The sequence below is a fragment of the Physeter macrocephalus genome, chromosome 8 (assembly GCF_002837175.3).
Source record: "Physeter macrocephalus isolate SW-GA chromosome 8, ASM283717v5, whole genome shotgun sequence".
Lineage (NCBI taxonomy): Eukaryota > Metazoa > Chordata > Mammalia > Artiodactyla > Physeteridae > Physeter > Physeter macrocephalus.
Window position 1 is genome coordinate 61,902,256 of NC_041221.1, and position 21,725 is coordinate 61,923,980.

At 38.5% G+C, this 21,725-nt stretch overlaps 1 long non-coding RNA gene across 1 annotated transcript in view; it reads right to left on the minus strand.

Annotated features, from left to right (window-relative positions):
* Nucleotides 1-14,680: 14,680 nt before the first annotated feature.
* The window catches only part of LOC129392294 (uncharacterized), a 55,487-nt gene continuing 48,442 nt past the window's right edge, over nt 14,681-21,725 (minus strand). The window contains exon 3 of the long non-coding RNA XR_008617989.1: nt 14,681-14,737. This is a non-coding gene — a long non-coding RNA (uncharacterized lncRNA). The remainder of the gene's footprint in view (nt 14,738-21,725) is intronic.

The window sequence follows — 21,725 nt, forward strand, 5'->3', positions numbered from 1 at the left end:
ATAGGTGATACATATTTAATAAGGGAATTTCTCTTGGTCTAAGTATAATATGCCGGGTATATATTTATTATAATATATAATGCCCTTGAATATGGTATAATTTATAGTCACAGGACAGTTTTTCAATCTATATATTATATTAACTTAAAATCCAAAGAGCAACCCCTCCTGTAATTTCCTACTTCTTCCTAAGACCTGATTGGCACTGTTCTACTGTTTTAAACTTCAGCTGTGTCTATATGATGGGAACCAATTAAATCAGGAAAACTAACCAGTCTTATTGCTCGTATCTTGTAGAATAAGCAGTAGGTTGTTGGAAACCATAGTTTTTTTGTCAGCTGGTTCTGATCATGTCATATGCTTTTATTCACTGTCTTCCTTAGTTTATAATGTTTGCCTAACAGAAAAATCTTAAGTGGTGGGGAAGAAGTTTATTCTTACAGATTCCAAGCAAAGGGTTTGGGCAGTCTGCCTGCCCCAGAACATGCCCTGCTGTTACACAAAGTGCAGCGATGACATTAGTCAATAAAACTTTTGTAGATTTGGGCCTCCCAAATGATTCCATTTTCTTGACTTGTAAAAGATGAAATTAGTGATCCCTAAGCCATCTACGATTTTATGGATAATAACTTTCAAGGTGAGCCAAATTGAGGACAAGATGGTTGGTTTTCAATAATCACTAGAAGTTCTTTGCTTACCTACCATTCTTAAGATTCCCGCCCCAAAAAAGCCCTGTAAATTTAAATATCAAGAGAGAGCCCACATTTAAATAGAGTGCTAATTCATCATTTCATATTTGATTTTTTTCTTTTGCTATAGTTAATGTTACTGTCTATATAATCTCAAATATATGGTTATATAATGTCAAAATTGATAAGTCCTATTGATTCAGTGTGGTTTAATAACCAATGATTAGCTGAGTCTATCCATGCGGACCATTTCAAGGGTTTAACTGGTAGCCCAGTAAATTTATTATTTGTGCTTTCTGAAGTTGTCAGTTCTAGATCAATTTAGTACTACCAATTTCTCCTTAGACAAACACGCAAATAGCTTTTTTTTGTAGTTTGTTTTCCCCATAAAGTCTAATAAAAATAAAAAATGTCTTAAGACAAAATTGCCCAAATGCTTCAAAGACTACAAACTAATATTTTGAGAGGAATTAGGTAAATGTAGTCTCAGTGTTTCACACCCTAATCCTGCAAAATGTCTTCCTCAGAAAAAAATTATAGCAGCTTATTTTACATAACTAAAAATGTAATGGTATATGGTATATAAATAGGGATTTTGCAGAAAGATTGTTCATAAGAATTTCTTATGTAATTACAGAAAATGCTGCTTCCTGACGCTGTCCCCAGAGATTGATTCAGCAACAGGTATTTTTATAAACTTTTTCTAGTGGTTCTGATAGAAGTGGCCAGGAACACCTCTTTGACAACACTGTTATAAGCAACTAGTAAAAATATTGCAACTATTCTTACATATGGCCCAAAGATTTGCTTTGGCCTCTCAGTGCTGGAATTCCAATATTCCAAGTACTGATTGGTGGATCCCTGGCCTTACTCTTCCACTTTGCTGGGTCCAAAGAAAGAATAAACTGGCTTTGGAGCTAATATCATAGTTTTGTTTAGTTTTATAGTTGACATCCTAGAGCAGCAGTCCCCAACCTTTCTGGCACCAGGGACCAGTTTCATGGAAGACAGTTGTTCCACGGACCAGGGGCACTGGATGGTTTGGGGATGATTCAAGCACATTACGTTTATTGTGCACTTTATTTCTATTATTATTACATTGTAATATATAATGAAATCATTATACAACTCACCGTAGTGCAGAATCAATGGGAGCTCTGAGCTTGTTTTCCTACAACTAGATGGTCCCATCTGGGGTGATAGGAGACAATGACACCCGAAGTGCGTTGCTTGTGTCCAGTCTACTCCGTGATCTTGTTTTGCTTGCTCTCTCTGCAGAAAACCCTGCTTCACAAAGACAGGATGTTGGAAATGGAAGCAGGCTTTTCAGTGCCTTTGTGGCAATCTCAGGATATTCTGCCTTGACTTGAGTCCAGAACGTATGGAGATTTGAAGTTGTCTCAAACATACTTTTAAGGCCACCGTCATTTGCCATCTCAAGCAGTTGATCCTCTTCTAGCACGGACAAAGTCGATTCACCTGGCTCATTCACAAATGGGCTGCGGATCCATTCCTTCCCAGTTCGGGGGAAGTTGTCAGTTCTAGATCAATTTAGTGGTTGATCTAGAAAGTAACGGTTGGGAAGTAATGCTCAAATTCTTTTGAAAACTGAGATAGGGGATCATGCACCAGCTGGGAGGAAGAAGGCCCTGGCTTAGTCTCTTTCAAAATCTCTGCTAATGTTTGAAACATGTCAAAAATCCTAATGTTCACCTTTCTCCCCCATAATTCCAGTTTGGCTTTGAATGTAGCCACTTTATCTGCTGACTTGAACACAGTTGTTGTTCTCCCCTGAAGTGACAGATTGAGTTTGTTGAGCAGGTTGAATCTGTCACACAAGTAAGCGAGTTTGGCGACCCATTCTGTGTCACTGATATGTGATGCCAGTGGTGACTGTTTTTTTCTAAATGAAATCTCTGGAGCAGCTCTTGCAACTCAGAAACTCTGGCCAGTGATCTACCTTTAGAAAGCCATCTCACTTCTGTGTATAAGAGAAGACGTGAGTGCTCTGTGTCCATCTCCTCACAGAGCTGCACGAACAGACCTGAGTTAAGGGCATGTACTTTAATGTGGTTGATAATTTTAATCACATCCTGCAAACGCTGTTAAGTTCAGGTGACATTTTTCGGCTAGCCAGCATTTCTCTATGGATGACACAGTGCGTAGACTCACATTCAGAAGCGACCTCTTTGACCCGAGTAGTGAAACCAGAAAGCCGTCCAGTCATGGCAGCTGCTCCATCCATACGTATACCGACACAAAATGACCAATTCAGTTTTCCTGATATGTAATCATTCAAAGACTTGAATAGTTCTGCAGCTGTGGTGTTGGTTGGCAACAAAAGTGCACATAACATATTCTCACGCACATCCTCCTGAAAAATATATCACACAAAAACAAGCATTGTTGCCTTGTTGTCAACATCAGTAGACTTGTCAACCTGGACTGCGTACCACAGTGACTCATTAATCCTAACAATCGTGCCTCAGTATCTTCTGATGTTTCATCAATTCGTCTACTTATGGTGCTAGCTGAAAGAGGAACACATGCCGCCCTTTGAACTGCAGCCTCTCCTAAAAGTTCACAACAAATGTCTTTAGTAGCAGGCAGGATCAGCTCTTCACCAATAGTAAAGGGCTTCTTAGCTTTAGCAATGGGGATAGTCACTAAGAATGATGCTCTCAGTGCAGACACATCTGATGAAGTTGTGGCCTTCAATAATTGCTTCTGTTCTTCTTGTTCATTTTTTTCTTTTGAAAAACTCCAAAGGCTTGTCTTTTAATGCAGGGTGCTTGGTCTCCACGTAAAAAAAGCAGTTTTGAAGGTTTCATGGCTTCGTTGGATAGCCGGTTGCCACATATTACAAAAAGCAGGCTTGGAGAATGTGAATCACCTGTTTCAATGAACCTGTAATTTAAGTAGAACTCTTGGTATTTTCTTTTAAATGCAGCTTTCTTTTTTGTTGGCAGTCTTAGAGTCTTCGGCTATTTCATCATTGGGTCTTTCCCCCTTTTCAAAGAAGCTCTCCAGCAACGTTTGTTTTTTTACTCATTTTGGCTAGGGTTAGCTTGTGGGATTACCGAAACAGTGACTGAGGCAAGTGCACAGTGCGGGAAAGAGGTACAGATGGAAGTGGTAAATAAAATAATGGGTGGGCCACGCGCAGACTAAAATAAGTGTCGGATTCTGACTTAAAGCTTGGCACCGGCTGCAGCTGTACAATTGAAGTACATCAACTCACTTGCCACTGTAAAGCCTTCCACCAGATGCACCTTAATTGTCACTTGCCACTCACTGACAGGGTTTTGATCTGAGTCTGCAAGCAGTTGATTTATTACGGTCTCTGTGCAGTCAAACCTCTCTGCTGATGATAATCTGTATTTGCAGCCTCTCCCCAGTGCTAGCATCACCTCAGATCCACCTCAGATCACCAGGCATTAGATTCTCATAAGGAGCACGCAACCTAGATCCCTCGCATGCGCAGTTCGTAGTAGGATTTGCGCTCCTATGAGAATCTAATGCCGCCGCTGATCTGGCAAGAGGCGGAGCTCAGGCGGTAATGTGAGTGATTGGAGAGGCTGTAAATACAGATGAAGCTTCGCTGGCTCACCTGTCGCTCACCTCCTGCTGTGCGGCCTGGTTCCTAACAGGCCGTGGACCACTACCGGTCTGTGGTCCGGGGGTTGGCCACCCCTGCCCTAGAGGGCCTTCCTACCCTTTTTTAACGTTAGCGAAGGGGTCATTTTCACCCTGCTCCTCTTCAGGAAGCCAGTGTCTGGCGAGCCAGGATGACAGCATCTGGCAGGGAACCATCCCCTTTAAGGAGGGGTCAAGCCAGGGGAACAGGGCTTTTCCAGAACTTGACCAGAAAAGTCCTTAACACTCAAACTTCTTCTTAAAGGACTAATATCTTCCAGCCTACAAACACCGACTGTCTAAAAGACATAACTCATCATTAAACATGAGGCAGAGAAAGGAAAACTAATAAGCAGCCAGAGAGATTTCCTCCTGGTTTTACCATGACAAAAGTTGTTTTTGACTAAATGGTAATGATCAGTCAGCAAGCAGCTCACCTGCAAAATGCTGAAACCTTTTTCCAGGGAAGCCTAAGTTTCCATTTTGGAGAAATGTGACTGTTTGCATATCTTTATCTTTAATCTCTAAGCAAACTTCCTTGGGAGCCACATCTCTTATTTAGTTTCTGCCAAGGAGAAAGGTTTACCTTGTGGTAGTTAGAAGAGAAGACCGAGGACAGACAAGTAAACTAGAAACAGGATTTGCCCCAGGAGGAGAAGCCGTTTATTTTGAGTAGTAGAGACCCAAAGGATATTCTTGGATGTAAAACTCAGAACTTTGGATCTCTCTTAGTATTGCCTAGAAAATAATTAGCTTGATTTCTGGTTCACTGTTCTGTGTTTCCTAACCTTTTGAGACAAAGAGCAGGAAATACAACTCAAAATTAGCCTTGCATTGTCTGTGATGAGGGGAAATGTGAGTCCTCTGTAATTAGCAAAGTCAGAGGGAACAAATCACACCATTGCTTCATTCTGCATCTGGAAAATGTTCACATATCTCTTTAAGGACAAAATTGTGTCTAATCCCAATACCTGATCTTTAAGGCCACAGACTCTTAAAGGAATAGTACAGATCCAGCCCTCTAGGAAGCACACATCCTGGCTAACAAGCCCTCGTGTCTATTGAGCAACTGACTTCCGCCATCACGTAGCCCTGTGTTGCTCAGGACTTCCGGCGTGTGACTGTCACTAGCACAAAGCACTGGCCCTTGCCCTCTTCCCCTTTGGTGTCCAGACTCCTGCTGAGTTGGTTTCTTTGTATTTGTTTTGGATCTGCCTGCAGCTGTGAAGGCAAGTCAGAGACAGCTTCCATAAAGGCTCCCTGTGTGTCCCTAGTGGTGCCTCAGGAGTCAGGAGGTGGTGGCTGCCAACTGCATCATTCGGTCACCTACTTAGGCCAGGTATTAACCTCCAAGTCAGGCTGAGACCACTGAAGCACTGACCCTATTAAGCAAACAGTTAAAATTAAGACTCCCAATCTGAGTCACCAAAAAGAATCTAATTCAACTAAATGGATAACGTTAAGTGCCTGAAAACTAGAACACTGTTCTTATAATTATGACCTTTGAAAAGAATGTGATCTTTTCTTTAATGTAAAAGGCTATTTGGTAATGCACACTATTTATGGGGTGTGCCCACACTTTATGTGTGTGTACTTCCTTGTGTAAAACAATACAGGCAGGAAACCAAGTTGATCTGAACACTATTTAAGATGCAGGCTAAGGATCTAACAGGTAAACTGGTGATAAGTACTGTGTCTGTCCACCCTGCCCCCCGAATATAGAAACCACCCTGGAACGGGAGATGAATAACTATCGGCTGTTTTAGGCTTTGAGCATTAAGGATTCCAGAGAGAGAATATTTTACATTTTGCTTGGATACTTCTCAGATATGCAGTTGTACAATTTGGGCTCAGCACTTTGAATGTTTGTTAATTTATAATCTATTAAACACTTGCTATGTGCCAGGTCTGTAATAGACATTGGAATTAGAAAACCCTACCTGCCCTCGGGCATCTGAAAATTTAACAGGAGGTTCAGAGATGAACACTGATCATTTCTTTTTTAAAAAAAATTATTTATTTATTTATTTATTTATTTATTTTTGGCTGCCTTGGGTCTTCATTGCTGCCCGCGGGCTTTCTCTACTAGCGGCGAGTGGAGGCTACTCTTCATTGCACTGCGCGGGCTTCTCACTGTGGTGGCTTCTCTTGTGGAGCACAGGCTCTAGGCGCACGGACTTCAGTACTTGTGGCACATGGGCTCAGTAGTTGTGGCGCACAGGCTTAGTTGCTCTGCGGCACGTGGGATCTTCCTGGGATTGAACCCATGTCTCCTGCACTGGCAGGTGGATTCTTAACCACGGCGCCACCAGGGAAGCCCACTGATCATTTCATTACAGGATTTGCAAGTGACCTGGGAGGTAAGAGCTGGTACTTTAGGATCCCTTCGAGAGCTGGAGGAGGCCAGCAGGGAAGATCTCTGGTACGAGGTAACGATGAAGAATTCGCCAGATAATGCGAATTCTGGTGCACGCTATGTGTTTCCTAATCTTTTGAGACAAAGAGCAGGAAATACAACTCAGAAAGAGGAGAATGATTTTGACTGAGGGAGGAACATGGCAGAGGCACTAAGGAGAGTGTGGACCAGGTAAGGTGTTGCAAATACAGTAGTTTAGTTAGACTAAGTGAGAGAATGAGATGAGACCAGAGAAATAGACAGGCACCAGATCATGCAAAGGAGTTTGGGTTTTATCCTGAGGGCAAATGGGCAGCCATTGAAGGATTCTAATTGGAAGTGACATGATCAGATTGACAGTTTGGAAAATTCTTTCTGACAGCCTTCGGGAGGATAAATTGGAGGGAGATAATCCAGGAAGCTGGACAAGATAGTTAGGTGGTAATTATGGTTAGAGGGAGAAACATGAAAAGGAACTAAATAGATGTGGGTTAGCTGAGCAGTATCAACACACATGTGATGGTGAGAGCGGCCACGAAGCGTTAATGGCAGCTGTGCACAGCGCATGCATAAGAGTTGCACAAATTATGTTCATGCCCTTCTCAAGGAGATACGTCTGTACTAATAGACGTGATTGATTTATTTCCATGCATCTTTTAAACATACTCCTGAGCACAGGCGTTGGGGTATAGTTCTACTCAGGGCTTGATAATTAATTGCTTTTTCATAAACGTCCATAAAACTGGGTTTGGGACAAAGAGGTGAATGAGGGTCTTCTTCACCTACTTGTCTACTCAGAACCTGGTCTATGAGCTGAGTAGATAAACAGAGATGAGGAAACCCCAAATTAATGCTTGCTGTCCCATGCAGACTTGATTTTTACCATCTTTGCTTGAAACTATGCCAACCAAGCACTACAGAAATGGCAGTGGCTACACGTCATGAGTTATACTGGGATTAACTGGACTTGTCAATTATTTACAGAATATTGATACAACTCAAAAGTATTTTAGGTATGGCAAGACTTTTGGGGATTCCCTTATGTATTAATGATTTGGTTAAGCTAGTAAAATCAGTGGTGGAAAGTAAGAAGATATAAATGCAAATATTGACTATCAGATGCTTGATCAGGAATGCGATACAAATCTGTCTAATGAAGCAGGAACTATTTACACAGTGTTAAGCTTTTAATCCAAAAATGTTTACTGAGTACCAGTTATGCACAAGTAATTAGGAAAAGTCTTGGCCCTGGCTCTGAAAGGTACTAACTGAAAAACGAAGTCATTTTTCCATTTAAGCTATAATTCTGTTCAGGAATTGAAGAGCAAAGGTAGTGAATGTCACTTTTTGGGGGGGGGGTGCTTCTTAAGAATCAATAGGCAATTACACTGACCCAGGAGGCAAAATAAACTCACCCTAATATTTGAGTTTACCATTCAGAGAACAGCACATACTTTTACACGCCCATTTAAACATGTGTTGCTACAGTCTTTTTTTTTTTTTAATGTTGGGGGTAGGAGTTTATTAATTAATTTATTTATTTTGGCTGTGTTGGGTCTCCGTTTCTGTGCGAGGCCTTTCTCTAGTTGTGGCGAGCGGGGGCCACTCTTCATCGCGGTGCGCGGGCCTGTCACTATCGCGGCCTCTCTTGTTGCGGAGCACAGGCTCCAGATGTGCAGGCTCAGTAGTTGTGGCTCACGGGCCTAGTTGCTCCACGGCATGTGGGATCCTCTCAGACCACGGCTCGAACCCGTGTTCCCTGCATTAGCAGGCAGATTCTCAACCACTGCGCCACCAGGGAAGCCCGCTACAGTCATTTTTGAACTTGTGAGGACTTCCTTATGCATCATGAAAAAATATTACCCCTAACTGACAAGGGAAAGGATTGTTAAGTGTTCAAATAATCCTTTCAAAAGATGATAAGTTATTTTCAAGCTCTCTTTCAGGGCATAATATTGAGATTCACTGAAAAAATATTTTTGTTGTTATTTAACACCTGGGATAATCTTAGCAACACGTCTTTAGTGATATTACTTCAGCCACACTGTTTCATTGCACAGACAGCAATGCTCTTTGGCTAAGTAGCTTACTAGCAATCACCCGTTCCATTTGTCTAGACTTTTCCAGTTCTAGTGCAGGATTATTACTCTCATTTTAACACTGAGAAAACTGAAGCTAGGAGGGCTAAAAGGCTCTGAAGCACAGACTTGGAGCTGTCTGTCTGGGTTCAAATCCTGACCCCATAGCTTGTCAAACGTGTGTAATTTGTGGCAAATTGCTTAACTTTTTTTGCATCAATTTACCCATCAGTAAAATGGGGTAATAATAGCAACTACCTTGGGTCATTGTGACAAGTTGAGTTAATGTACGTTAGGTTCTTAGAACAGTACATGGCACATAGTAATGCTGTATCCATGTCAGAAGTGGACCCAGATTTCTGGGATATCATGTCTAGGGTCCCTTTCATTACAGTAGGGTCTGAGTTTCTTGTCTCATCACTTCATGTGGTGGTTGATGGGGTATGGGACCAGAGGGAAAAGAAGTGTTTCTTATGCTGTAACTTCTACAGCTTCTTGAGTTAAAAACTTTCTAAATGATAAATATGGCAAAGTAAACAACATATTCAGCAGGCCCTCATCAAGGGCCAGACTCAGTACCAAGTGCTTTATAGGTATTTTTCTACCCAATCCTCATACCAGATCTATTTATCCCCCTTTTACAAATGGAAAAATAGAGTTACCAAGAGGTGAAGGTGTGGAACTAATCAGAGGAGAGTGATATGTATCAAAACGGAGTTTCACATCCACCCTAGTAATGGTCACTGTGGAATGAAAGGGGAAGGTACTTAATCATATCAAGTGATCTGGTAGTCAAAGCTTATCCTCACTGAAGGCCACTGGCCTGGCAGTCATGGCACAAGGCAAAACTGAAATCAAACCGAAAAGCCTTGTGAACTTTTAGACCATGGCTGTTCACTGGTGGCTAGCTAGTGTAGGTTCTAATAAGTTGAAAATTGAAAGTGAGGGAAAAATAAGTTAATAGACTCATTAGACTATTCACATTCTTTCATAAAGCTTTCTTCTCCACTATTAGGGACTGAATAATTGTGTCCTCTCCCCAGATCCATATGTTGAAATCTAATTCCCAATGAGATGGTATTTGGAGGTGGGGTCTTTGAGAGGTGATCAGGTCGTGATGGTAGAGCCTTCACGAATGGGATTAGAGCCCTTATAAGAAGAGGCCAGAGAACTGGTTTGCTCCTTTTCTGCTGTGTGAAGACACCATGGGAAGTCAGCCGTCTGCAGCCTCAAAGAGAGCTCTCGCCAGAACCCAACCATGCTGACACCATGATCTCAGAATAGCAGCCTCTGCAGTCGACAAACCACACAGTTTATGGCATTTTGTTATAGCAGCCTGAGCTGACTAAGATGCCCACCTATAATTATTCTTTAAAGATTTGATTTCATTTACTATTTAAGTTACTTTTAAAATTTATTATTGAATAGCTAAATTACATGCCGATTTTCTTTTTCCTAATCTAAGGTTAAAATAAATGACCTCGTAATAGTAATTGTATGGAATTATATGGAAACATGATGCTCATATTTTCTTTTTTGTTTTTTTCACACTCAGTAAACTTTATTGCTATGACCTCCATTATCACATGTGACTTTAAACAGAGATTTCAGAGAAAAACAGCCTCCAAGATGGAATCAGTGAATCTCCTCTACTGCAATCTCGTCCAGGACTGTTCCTTCCCCTGTGTCAATATTCCTAACACACTTCCATCTTTCAAAAAAGACTGCACCCACTGCCACTGTCGCTACCATACAATGTCTCTCCTTCCCTGCGTTTCAATATCCGAGAAATTTGCTTTGTCAACTTTTCCTCCCTTTCCTTCAACTTTTGACCCTCCACTGCCAGGTTCTGCCACCACCAACCAATGCAACCATGGCTTCCTCCCATGGCTGCACCGGGGCCTCAGCCCTTGGCCTCCATTATTGCTCTGGATCACATTCCTTGGTGGCTCTGTGCCACCCACTGCGCTGTCCAGAAGGGTGACCAACTGGGCAGACAGTTATTGAACACTTGAACTGTGCCAGCGCACCAAGCAAATGGGTTGTTCACTTATTTTTAATCATTTAAAATTTAAATTTGAATGCAGTTATTGAAAAACTTTCAATATGACTGCAACAACTTGGGTTTTGCATTACAGTTTTTTCAACTGTAATGCTCATATTTCCAATGCCTTGCGACACTGCGGAATCTTTGGAGAGTCTCTCATTGCTATGTCATTCTTTGTATGCTATGTCATTTTTGGCTGCCTCAGAGGACAAGAGCTCCCATCAGCCTAGGGGTAGCCCCAAAACATTATTATCAGAAGGAGAAAAAAGGAAGTGGAAGATGACTTATAAGCAATCTAATCCAAAATAGTTGTTCCATATTGTTTTAGCTTTGGAGTGTAACTTCTGGTCTGGGCTAATTTTGGAACTATACAACACTAGTTTTGTAGGGGAATCCCCTAGGATGCTGTTGAGAAAACTCTCAGCATGAACTAAACCCAACTGATAATTCAAAACTCTGCTTTTATAGATGCTAACCTCTGGTATCATGAATCATAAAATTGAAACTGATGAAACGGAATGTCTTGTTGAATAATGTGATGTGAGTTTACACACGTTTCTTATCTCCTTGTATATTAAAAGGAGCCATATTTTTGGCAGTGTCTCCATCCTGAGTGTCCTGGAAGGCCAGCCCATTCACAGCAATCATCCTGGGGACACAAAAGAAGAGCAGTAAACACAAATTTTAGGATTAATTTGTTTTGTGACATGCTGGGGCTTCCAACTCCTCTTGGACTGAGTAAGGATAGGACATTCTTCATCCCTGTAGGCTTGCAAGAACTGTCTCTCCTTCCTTTTCTGCTTTTAAATCACACCAAGCCTGGGCCCAGGGAACACTAACAGGAACGAGAGAACTGGATTCCAGTCCCTCTCCTCAGATATTCTGGTCTAGCCCTGATGCTCATAATAGGAGGTCAACGTGTGAAGTTTCTGTGGGGCAATAATTTCCAATTTCACTTTTCTAGAATTTTATAGGTATTATTTTAAGTTATTGTTTCAAAGAAACAAATCACTGACATTTTTTGAAGCATCTTTAATTAATGGACATGTTATTTTAAATTGCTAGCAATTAGGCTTTAAACATCAAACATCAAATCATTAATAAGTTCAACTGAAGTAATGCAGATTAAAGTTGATGAAGAGAAAGTATGACTAGAAGGACATCCTGGAGTAGCCTTCTTCCCCTCCCCCACAAATCACACTGGAAAAATATGATCCCAGATGAATAAAGCTACACACAAACATGTGCTGATTTATTAGGTCAGCAGGCCATTTAATGTGATTTTTAGCTGACTATCACCCAACTTGCATGACAAAATTTGTAGATTTTACTTGAACTCCTCTCACATGTGTGCCAAGATAGACAATGCTTTCATAAGCACAGTATAGACGCAACAAAATACAGTTAACAAAACATACAGAATGATAATATTGTAAATTTTTCTATATAGGATACAGTTTCATGTCTACATAATTATTTACCTCCTGCTTAATATGGTTGCTAGTCATGAAAACAGTTTTCCTATTCACATACTGTATCTTACCACAATTAATGTTCAATGCATTTTTACAGGTGTTGTAAGAAATGTTCTCAAATACAGAGCAAATTATCCCAAAGAGATGCTAAATCTGAAAAATGGTATTTCTTTGCCCCAGTCATGCATTTTATCTCCTCTCCCCCTGCTGCTTGCAAAGGAATTCTGTCCCTGGAAACAAATGATAATAAAATGAGGACACAGAGTTTTAAAGAAGCAGATTAGCGCTCTTACCACCCTTGGGTATTGCCCACCTCAAAGTAGATTAGTGTTCTCTTTGTTTCTTCTCTTTGGTCTTAGTGGTTTTCCTTGTACTAAATTGGTAAAACCTGTGAAATCAAAATTTGTCCTTTAGGGTAAACACACATAGAAAGGCTTTTTCATCTATTTTGGTTCTAGGTCAATAGGGCTGAATTATCCTGGGCGAAATGGTTCTTTGACTCAGTCTTGCTAAGCAATAAAGGGTTCCTTTGCCTGCCTTTGTTCTGTGCCTGCATCTCCTTTGGGTTTCTCTCAGGAAGGGGTGGCCAGGGGCGGAAGGAGCCAGGACCTACCATCTAATGCTCCCTCTATGAATATCTATTGGCATTCTTTTTGGCAGCGCTTGTGCTACCCAACTCTCCATTTGCATCTGTCTCCTCTCTGCCTCTGGGTCCTGTTCTCGAATCCCTCTGGACTCCCATCATTTTCAAAGTTACCATGATGCTTTATTTCTTTGACATTATCTTTCCTCTGTTGGGTAAAATTGTCTTTTGTAGCATTTATCACAATTTGCGATCATATACTTACTATGTGATTGTTTAATGTTTGTTTCACTCAGCAGACAAGCTCCACGCAGCAGGGACTTGATCAGTACTGTTCAACTTTTAATGCCAGTGCCTTGCATGCACCAGGGACATAATAAGCTCTCAGTATTCTGTGAATGAAAACTTGCTCAGAATTTTTAATCAATCACGAAAGATTACCAGTATAACACACTTTGCATTTATATATGACAGCTAATCAGTATCATTCATCCTATTTTGGTTATATTTCAGAATGAGATCTCCTAAATGAAACCTGGGGAGATTTCCCTAGGCTTATTGGTGAGGCCTGGTTGTCAAATTTGTCTCAAAAACTACACTTATAATTGTCATGGGAAGCACAAAGCCTAGGAAGATATTGAGAAATAGATAATATGATTAGTTTTATGTTGATTCAATGGATTCTGTTTCAGAGAGTAATGTCTTTCCTGTCTTGAAATCTGAAGACTCATTCATTTGTTCATCGATGTAAGTCAATAAATATTTATTGGGTGCTTTTATATTATGAGCATTGCCGAGGCCCTGAATATCAGGCAGTGAGCCAGACATGGTCCAGAGTCTTCTGTTGTGTAACTACAAATCATCACCCAGGTTATACCCTCTACTGTCACCCACCAGCCCAGGTTATCCACTAATCTCATCATTAGCTCTGAATTTTTCAATAAAGTAGAAGTAGAAGGGCCACTGCTGATGAAAAAGTAAAGATCTTTGAAATTTTCTTGATGTGTGGAATATGATAAATACAGATTTAACAAGAAATGCACAGGGAACTATATTCAACATTCTGTGATAATTCATAAAGGAAAATAATATGAAAAAGAATATATGTATAACTGAATCACTTTGTTGTACACCAGAAACTAACAAAACATTGTAAATCAAATTTACTTCAGTAAAAAAAAAACCAGGAAATTGAAGTTAGAAATAACAAAATGGCACAATTAAAGAAAAAAAAACACCTTAGACTTCAAATATGATAACAAAAAATATCCCATAGCATTGATTCTTAGCTGGGGGGGACTGTTTGGGATATATCATAATCATCTGAACTGCTGTTTTTTTTTTTTTTTTTTTTCCTGCTCCAAATGCAACCCCATTTGGTCACACACACATTACACTTAAAAGCAGGTGGCCCTACACAGTGAAGTATTTTGGGTGATAAGCCTTCTGCACTTATTAAACAAGGATCAGAATTTCTATTCTCATGAGTCAGGAAGCTATTGATTCTTAATAACATACCTATCTCACTTTATCATTTTTTGCAATTCTAGAATGCATGGGCATTATCCTGTGGGAAAAGAAGAGACTATGTTTCAAATATGATACAATTAGTTAAACAATCATTTTTGTAAAGCTCTTTGTCATATTCATGGAGGAGGATGCTCAAGAAGCAAATGTTTTTCACAATTATATGAGCAGAACAATTAATATATTTCACTTTCTTCTCTAGATATAATCAGTAAATCATTACCTCTTTTTACAATGAATTTACCTTGGTTATTGTCTTCAACTCTATCTTTGGCTTGTTAATAGAGTCATTTGTTAACATAAATTGCTGTATGGTGGATTAAAAGTGTGCATGTTAAGAAGATAAAAAGACTCAAATAAAATTAAAAAAAAAACGGTACTGTAGCTCACTTTTTGTAGGAGCCTTTATAATTGTCCTACCTTACTGATTGGTCACTTACAAACTGTTGACCTCAGTATTAACTAAAACAGTAGGTCTTACCCTCTGCAAAATACATTTTAATATGCATAAAATATCATTTCTTTAGTGATATTTGATGTTTTGAAATATATCACCTATCAAGTTTACAAGTAATCCAAGTTATTGTCATATTGGATGTTGTTATCAAAATACCCCTGCTGCCTCTCTCTCCCTGCCAGATATTCTGATACTGCTGTAGGGGAGTAACCAAGTCACTTTTACCTCACCACCAATCCTCTGCCTGAGCCTTACCAAGAGTGTAAAAATTTTATTTTTAAAATCGTTGTTTTCCTTTCTGTTCCCTCCAGTTTGCCCTGGAGGGACACACTCATTATCCACTAGACCTGGTCATTTCACTCCCAGTTTTGTCTGTGCTCTCTGCTGGGAATGTCCCACCACTACTTTTCAGGTGAGATACTTGTGGATAAGAGAACACCAGAGCCACTCTCCTTGTGATTCTGAAAATTCATAAAACTTCATCAATCTTTAAAACAGTAATCAATTCTGCCTGGGAGAGAGTAACACATAACTTAGTAACTTCAACTGAAGGCTGCATTTCTTCCCTACTGTATAGGTTTTGTATATCAAAGTATATTTTTTAAGACAAATATCTTGTTTTTATTTACTCTCTGTTTTCAAGGCTTTTGAAAAGTCACTTAGTGATTAGGACTCCTATGGAAAAGAGTTAAACAATATTTGAGATAAGTGTGTCCATACAGACACAGGCACAATTCATTTTCATGGAGTTAGCTGATTCATGAAGTTAGCAAACAAGGACTTTTTAAAACTTTGTGTAACATGTTCAAGAAGAAAAGATGGATATAGGAGAGTAGAGGACAGAAAATTTCTCCAGAGAATTATAAAGAACAAAAGAAAAAAAAGGAAGGGAGGGAAGGAAAGAAGAAAAGAAGAAGCAAAGGAGTAAGGAAGAAAAAATATTTAATGAATTCTGTAGAATGGGAAAATATCTGAAATTGATAAATCAATGGATGTGTTCAATATCACATTAGAAATGGAAACAATTAGTGAACTGAAAGGTCAATAGAAAAATACATAAATAAAACACAGAGAAAAAAATAATTGAGAAAAACAGTTAAGAATGTAAGATACTTACATAACTTACTTAAAACGTTAATTATATCTATAACTGAAGTCCTAGATTGAGAGGAAAGAGAATTTTCCAAAAACTGAATTTAAGAAATACACATTATTTTCAAAGAAACAAAAATAAGACTGATAGCTGATGTCTCAAAAGAGATGACGGACACCAGAATATGTCTTCATGTGCTAAAAGAAATTAACTGCCAACAAAGAATTCCATATCAAGCAAAATTTTATTTTAAAATAAAGGTGAAAACCATCAAACTTTAGACAAAGAAAAACTGAGAGAATTCACTGCAGGGGATAAATAGGACAAAAAAACAGTATGGGAATTCTTCAGGCAAAAGAAAAATGATCCCAAGATGGAACCATGGAAATGCCAGAACAAATGAAGACAGGGTAAATATGTGGGTAAATATAAATGAATATTGAATTTTAAAAGTAACTATGATGTGTTGTGGAGTTTAAAATACGTGCTGAACTAAAATTAATGACAGTAACACAAAAGCAGGAAGGAGGTAAGTAGAATTAAATAGTTAAGTACTAGAAGTATTGGAAAAGTGGTAAAATTAATCATTTTTATTAGAACATTATACATAAATATTCTCTATATGCAATAGAATGGAAAAATATAATACTTGTAATTGATAAATCAATGGTCTCTAGAAAAACACTAGAAAATAGCAACAGAGTTGTCCCTATAACAAGGGACACAAATTCCCAAGACATTCATCAAAACATACTAAAAGTCAAATGTTTCAAGAGTTTGGAGAATGAAGGACCTGAATTAATTTTTCTTGGTACTGCAGAGGAACAGGTAATCATATATTGTAGCTATATTTAATCTAAAGGATTATACAAATGTTTTCATCATAAATTATTTTACTGATTCCCAACTTCTAACACATAACCATTATGACCTTTAGAAATAAAGTCAGTATAATAAAATTTCACTGTGACAATATTAATTTCAATGCCCCATAGAATATGTTATATGAAATTCCTCTAGTTAACAATATGGTAATTCTAATTGGACAAGACCCTGGATTTAAACCTTTGTTTCCTTATCAAATATTTTGTGGCTATGAAAATGTCATAAACAAAAGTTCACCAAATAGAAGTTGTAATTGGTAATGGAATTACAGCCCTAAATATAATACAAAGAGTCCATGTTGGAATTGGTTCTGTCAAATGAGTTAGACTAATATTTTCCCTAAATGGGCAGGTTGCTTAACATGGAGATTCTAATTCAGTAGATCTGTCCTGGAACCCTGAATCTGTAGTTTTCCAAGCCTTCTCAGGTGCTGGTGATGACAAACAAGGTTTGGAAACAATTGTACAAATCCATGTATTAATGATCCCAAAGAATCTTCACACAGAGTCACTTTTAAACTTTTGTAGGAAGTAAGTCTTTTCTTTTTGGAGACCATTACTTCTTAATATTATTTGGGAAGAACTTCTTAATATCATTGGAAAATTTTTTTTTAATTTAATGTTAAAAGATAACAACTAAATGTACCTCACGGTACTTAATTGGATTCTGGTCTAAAGAAAGCAGCTATTAAATAAATTTGGAGAAAAATGGGAGAATATGAAATCTGAAATCAAATATGAACTGGGAATAAGATGGTAGAAATAAATTATGATTTTGTTAAGTGTGATAATGGTATTCTGGGTATGTGAGGAAATACTCATTTGCGGGATGCAAATGGACATATTTATGACTAAAACTTTATGCTATCTATAATACGTGTTAAAATACTTCAATTAAAAATTAAGTGACAAGGGCGCAGTCAAGATGGAACACTAGGAGGACACATAATTCATGTCTCCACACAGGGCACCTACCAGGCACCAGTGGGGGACAATGGACACCTAAGGGGACAGGAGGAACCCCCAGTGACCGGCTTGTGGGATCTTGTTTCCCAGGCCAGAGGTCAGGCCTGAGCTCCTGTGGTGGGAGCTCCAAGTCCAAACCGCTGGACTAACAGAGAACCTCAGACCCCAGGGAATATTAATTGGAGTGAGGCCTCCAGGAGGTCCTCATCTCAGCACCAACGCCCAGCTCTATCCAACTGCCTGCAAACTACAGTGCTGGACGTCTCAGGCCAAACAACCAGTAAAAGAGGAATACAGCATCATCCATCAAAAAAACAAAAAAACAAAAAAATATGTTACAAACAAAAGAGCAAGGTAAAAACCTACAAGACCAAATAAATGAAGACAAAATAGGCAAGGTACCTGAAAAAGAATTCAGAGTAATAACAGTAAAGATGATCCAAAATCTTGGAAACAGAATGGAGAAAATGCAAGAAACATTTAACAAGGAGGTAGAAGAACTAAAGAGGAAACAAACAGGGATGAACATCACAATAACTGAAATTAAAAATACTCTAGAAGGAATCAATAGCAGAATAACTGAGGCAGAAGAACAGATAAGTGAGCTGGAAGACAAAACGGTGGAAATAACTGCCAGGGAGCAGAATAAAGAAAAAAGAATGAAAAGAATTGAGAACAGTCTGAGAGACCTCTAGGACAACATTAAATGCACCAACATTTGAATTATAGGGGTTCCAGAAGAAGAAGAGAAAAAGAAAGGGTCTGAGAAAATATTTGAAGAGATTACAGTCAAAAACTTCCCTAACATGGGATACGAAATAGTCAATCAAGTCCAGGAAGCACAGAGAGTACCAAACAGGATAAGCCCAAAGAGAAACACACTAAGACATATATTAATCAAACTATCAAAAATTAAATAAAAAGAAAAAATATTAAAAGCAGCAAGGGAAAAGCAACAAATAACATAAAAGGGAATCCCCATAAGGGTAACAGCTGATCTTTCAGCAGAAACTCTGCAAGCCAGAAGAGTGTGGCTGGACATATTTAAAGTGATGAAAGGGAAAAACCTACAACCAAGATTACTCTAACCAGAAAGGATCTCATTCAGTTGTGAGGGAGAAATAAGAACCTTTACAGACAAGCAAAAGTAAATAGAATTCAGCACCACCAAACCAGCTTTACAATAAATGCTAAAGGAACTTCTCTAGGCAGGAAAGACAAGAGAAGGAAAAGACCAACAATAACAAACCCAAAACAATGAAGAAAATGGTAATAGGAACATACATATGAATAATTACCTTAAACATAAATGGATTAAATGCTCCAATCAAAAGACATACACTGGCTGAATGGGTACAAAAACAAGACCTGTATATATGCTGTCTACAAGAGACCCACTTCAGACCTAGGGACACATACAGACTGAAAGTGAGAGGATGGAAAAAGTTATTCCATGCAAATGGAATTCAAAAGAAAGCTGGAGTAGCAATTCTCATATCAGACAAAATAGACTTTAAAATAAAGACTATTACAAGAGACAAAGAAGGACACTACTTAATGATCAAGGGATGAATCCAAAAAGAAGATATAACAATGGTAAATATTTATGCACTCAACACAGGAGCACCTCAATACATAAGGCAAATGTTAACAGCCATAAAAGGTGAAATTGAGAGTAACACAATAATAGTAGGGGACGTTAACAACCCACTTTCACCTATGGACAGAGCATCCAAAATGAAAATAAATAAGAAAACACAAGCTTTAAATGACACATTAAACAAGATGGATTTAATTGGTATTTATAGGACATTCCATCCAAAAATATCAGAATACACTTTCTTCTCAAGTGCTCATGGAAGATTCTCCAGGATAGACCATATCTTGGGTCACAAATCAAGCCTTGGTAAATTTAAGAAAATTGAAATCATATCAAGTATCTTTTCCACCACAATGCTATGAGACTAGATATCAATTACAGGGAAAAAACTGTAAAAAATACAAACACATGGAGGCTAAACAATATGCTACTAAATAACCAAGAGATCACTGAAGAAATCAAAGAGGAAATCAAAAAATACCTAGAAACAAATGCCAGTGAAAACATGATGACTCAAAACCTATGGGATGTGGCAAAAGAAGTTCTAAGAGGGACGTTTATAGCAATACAATCCTACCTCAAGAAAAAAGGAAAAATCTCAAATAAACAGCCGAACTTTACACCTAAAACAATTAGAGAAAGAAGAACAAAACCCCCCAAATTTAGCAGAAGGAAAGAAATCATAAAGATCAGATCAGATTAGAAAAGCACAACCTTCCAACACTGAACCAGGAAGAAATAGAAAATGTAAACAGACCAATCACAAGCACTGAAATTGAAATTGTGGCTAAAAATCTTCCAAACAAACAAAAGCCCAGGACCAGATGGCTTCCCAGGTGAATTCTATCAAACATTTAGAGAAGAGTTAACACCTATCCTTCTCAAACTCTTCTAAAATATAGCAGTGGGAGGAACACTGTCAAACTCATTCCATGAGGCCACCATCACCCTGATACCAAAACCAGACAAAGATGTCACAAACAAAGAAAACTACAGGCCAATATCACTGATGAACATAGATGCAAAAATCCTCAACAAAATACTAGCACACAGAAACCAACACACATATTAAAGGATCATACACCATGATGAGGTGGGGTTTATCCCAGGAATGCAATGATTATTCGATATATGCAAATCAATGTGATACACCAAATTAACAAACTGAAGGATAAATACTATATGATCATCTCAACAGATGCAGAAAAAGCTTTTGACAAAATTCAACACCTATTTATGATAAAAGCTCTCCAGAAAGTAGGCACAGAGGGAACCTACCTCAACATAATAAAGGCCATATATGACAAACCCACAGCCAACATCGTTCTCAGTGGTGAAAAACTGAAACCACTTCCACTAAGATCAGGAACAGGACAAGGTTACCCACTCTCACCACTGTTAATTCAACATAGTTTTGGAAGTTTTAGCCACAGCAATCAGAGAAGAAAAAGAAATAAAAGGAATCCAAATCAGAAAAGAAGTAAAACTGTCACTGTTTGCAGGTGACATGATACTATACATAGAGAATCTCAAAGATGCTACCAGAAAACTAGTAGAGCTAATCACTGAATTTGGTAAAGTAGCAAGATACAAAATTAATGCACAGAAATCTCTTGCATTCCTATACACTAGTGATGAAAAATCTGAAAGAGAAATTAAGGAAACATCCCCATTACCATTGCAACAAAAAGAATAAAATACCTAGGAATAAACCTACCTAGGCAGACAAAGGACCTTTATGCAGAAAACTCTAAGACACTGATGAAAGAAATTAAGGATGATAGAAACAGATGAAGAGATATACCATGTTCTTTGATTGGAAGAATCAACATTGTGAAAATGACTATACTACCCAAAACAATTTACAGATTCAATGCAATCCCTATCAAACTACCAATGGCATTTTTCACAGAACTAGAACAAAAAATTTCACAATTTGTAAGGAAACACAAAAGACCCCTAATAGCCAAAGCAATGCTGAGAAAGAAAAACGGAGCTGGAGGAATCAAGCTCCCGGACTTCATACTATAGTACAAAGCTACAGTAATCAAGACAGCGTGGTACTGGCGCAAAAACAGAAATACAGATCAATGGAACAGGATAGAAAGCCCAGAGATAAACCCACGCACATATGGTCACCTTAACTTTGATAAAGGAGGCAAGAATATATAATGGAGAAAAGACAGCCTCTTCAATAAGTGATGCTGGGAAAGCTGGACAGCTACATGTAAAAGAATGAAATTAGAACACTCCCTAACACCATACACAAAAATAAACTCAAAATGGATTAAAGAC